General features: G+C 35.3%; 1 protein-coding gene across 1 annotated transcript in view; it reads left to right on the plus strand.

Moving 5' to 3' along the window:
* LOC102676551 (toll-like receptor 6) overlaps positions 1-1,520 on the plus strand; it is a 46,667-nt gene extending 45,147 nt beyond the window's left edge. Inside the window, exons 3-4 of the mRNA XM_031509569.1 lie at positions 466-536; positions 1,338-1,520. The gene's annotated coding sequence lies outside the window, so the exon portion shown is untranslated. The remainder of the gene's footprint in view (positions 1-465; positions 537-1,337) is intronic.
* The last annotated feature ends 1,873 nt before the right edge of the window (positions 1,521-3,393 follow it).

Below are 3,393 nucleotides of genomic sequence, written 5' to 3' on the forward strand. Positions count from 1 at the left end.
TCATTCTATCCTGTACGTTGCCATAAAGTTTCGTTACAAGTGGAAAAAAAAAATTGTTCATCGCCATTTTCACCGGAGAAAAATAGAAGAAACAACTTCAAATACTTTTACGAGTCGCGGAAAATTGTAACGACAAAACTTTATAGACAGTTAGAGCGCGAGTTCGACGCGAATGTGAAAAATGAAATTCGACCGACGCACGGGTTCTTCTTTTTCGAGGGGAAAAGGGAGGAGGGGTACACGTCTGTTCCACCCTCGACGGTCCAAGAAACAATCGAGTGCATACAGAGGGCCGTGGATACACGTACAAATTGTCGTGTCTCCACGGTGACCACCGGTGTTCCCGGTTTTATTTCCTGAAAATACGCTCGCCGGGGAATTTGTCCCGGCGTGGAGAGCGTCGTCGACGTCCACGTGATTTATAGGCGGTGTAACCCGGCGTTTCCCTTCTTCTTTCTGTTTCAGATGTGAACTGTTGCCAGAAGTATTATCGATTCGCATTACGTATGAAGTAATTGGAAATCGCAGTGGGCAAGGTGAGTGATCGTTTCCACGTTTTCAAATATACTTTTTTTCTTTTTTTCAAACTTCTCTCCATTTTGCATCTACTTTCACGAACCGTAATCGAATCGAATTCGATTTTTGCGATTTCCTTTAACGAGAGGATTATTCTCGGCTTGAGAAGAAAAATTCGAGTCAGAAGAAGAATTACGTTCTCCAATTTTTCTCAATTTTCAAAATTCTATCTGTGTTACATGCACGTATATAATTCTCCATATCTTGGGATAAATTTCTTTTCAAATCTTTTTCAAATCTCTACGTTAATTTCGAAAGTTTAATTCATCCTCGTTCGATGAACGTTGCTTTTGAATAATTGAATTACCAAATAGCTGAGATGGAAAAAAAGGATTAATCAACTCGAAGGGAAACATCTCTAAAAAAAAAATAAATAGCACATTTTCATTCGCATTAAAGTTACGTTATATTCGTGAAAGCTCGGAATATCCTTTGTGTATCTATAAACTGTAGATTGTACGTATCATTTCCTGTATTTATCTCGGTTTTAAACAAAAAAAAAAAAAAAAGAAGAAAAAGAAAACCTGCACCGCTTTTTCACAGAGGATCTCTCTGAATCGTAGCGGAAACGGAGCAGGAGCAACGCGAGAGTCACCGTTATTTCAAATTGCGCTGTAGCAACAATCGTTCAGAGATACAGTTTCTTCTCAAGCCTTAACGGTAACGGTGGCGTGGGGCAAAAGTAAAGGAGAGAAGCATAATGGAGAACCGTGCACGCCGATGCGCCTTCTAATCGACCGTTCTCCATTTTTCTGTTCCAGGTTTCCCGACTGTCGCGACGTTTCTCTCTACTTATTATCAAGAAGTATTTCTTACTACTCGCAATTGTACTCCGTAACGTACGGTGTTCCGCACCTAAAAGTAAACGGTTTTATTCGTATTTTTGAGACTCGTGATAGCTTCGTAGTGTGCAAATGTAAATTAGGGCGAACGAAATAAAGATTAAAAAGAAAAAAAAAAAAAAAAAAAAATATAAAAAAAAAAAAAAAAAAAAATATAAAAAAAAAAAAAAAAAAAAATATAAAAAAAAAAAAAAAAAAAAATATAAAAAAAAAAAAAAAAAAAAATATAAAAAAAAAAAAAAAAAAAAATATAAAAAAAAAAAAAAAAAAAAATATAAAAAAAAAAAAAAAAAAAAAAAAAAGAAATAAGAAAAAAACAAGAATGCGAAAATGAAACTATGAAGAAAAAGAGAAAGACAAAGGCAAAGAACGGAAATAAATTATAAAACGAACAAAGAAAACAATGAAAACGACGAATTAAAATACGGGATAATAGAAAAAAAACGAGCAAGAAATGTAAAAACAGTGGAAAAAGAATTGATAAAAACGAAGGCAAACGAAGGAAGACGAGGAGGGGCAAAGGAAGAAGCGTGACGAAAAAACACAAAAAACACGTGCATAAATACATTCACATATACACCGAACATACATACCCTTTATTAAATCGTAATTGCAACGAAGTTTTTTCTCTTTCTACTCGAATTCGACTAGTTTACTTATTCCAATGATTGATTATTAAGAATGCGAGAGATTATATATATATAAATATAAATATAAATATAAATATGAATATAAATATATAAATATAAGCATGTGAAATACGAGGGGGTGTATCCTCCAATTTTTCGATGAGCGTTCTCTTGTTTCTCGTCGAAGAAAGGTGAGATTTAATGTAAATAGCGAAGAGTTTTGTATATTTGTAAAATAGATAGGGCATTTTATTATAAACAATAAAGTTATTTATATATATTTTAATCACAACACGGCGAACTCTTCCTTCTTACCTTCATCAATATCGGAATACGAGCAACGGAGAGATGGAAGATCGATCTTCTCTTCGTACCAAATGGTTTAATCAGATCGACCATCAGCCGTACGCATGGCGTATCTACATGGAGGGCACCGCGATCTAAAATTCTATTAACCGGGTATGTATTATACGAGGCCCGTTCAGGAGGATCGTTAACGAAAGCATTTAATATCATTAGCGTTTCTTCAACGATGCAATTCGTTTCCCTTCGCTAACCCTTATTCTTATCCTTTCCTCTTATCCTTCCTTTCTTCCCTTCAAAACGTTTCGAAACGACGCGAATCTATCCGTGCGCATGCTTTCGAAGGGGATGGATTCAAATTTCGTTTCGAAATTCTCCTCCAGACTTTCTTTAAACAAAATATATTTTTTCGAAAATAACGATTAAAACATGAATTCTTGGAAATTTATAAGGTCCAAGAGTCAGTTTAATCCGTCCCAATTCTAGATAATTAACGAAATATTTCCATCGTACGAGAAGATAGGGCCACGTCTCGACTATTCGTTCGTTACAAATTTCCAAAGGGCGTTATTAATTCTCAGAATGGCAGAATTGAGTACAGTCCACGTTGCGTTAACTAGATTGAGAAACATCGGGCAACAAGTGCGTATTAGCGATCGACTAAATGAAATTCGAATCGACTCTTCCGAAATATCCAAGGATATTTTTCAAGCTCGCCATTTCTCCAGAGGGGAGGGAAGAAATAATTACTCTGGTTTAAAAAAAAAGAAGAAAGGATACGATCGACGAGGGATTCGTAATTCGGAAATTCTATAGCTGCGAAGCGACGGAATAAAAAACGTTTGTTCAACAAACTCATTTTACGTTGCTGTTGTTCTTACGTTACATCAGTTTCCATAATTATTCGAGTGTAAAGAGGGCTCATAGTTTATTATGAAAACTCTATCCGTCTCCCTTCGGTTTACAGAGTTTCTTCCAGCTTTCACAACATTTATTTATCCTGTTTCAGCTTGAAGTACCCGTAGTAACGAAAAAAAAAAAAA

The sequence above is a fragment of the Apis dorsata genome, unplaced genomic scaffold, assembly GCF_000469605.1.
Source record: "Apis dorsata unplaced genomic scaffold, Apis dorsata 1.3 scaffold_163, whole genome shotgun sequence".
NCBI lineage: Eukaryota > Metazoa > Arthropoda > Insecta > Hymenoptera > Apidae > Apis > Apis dorsata.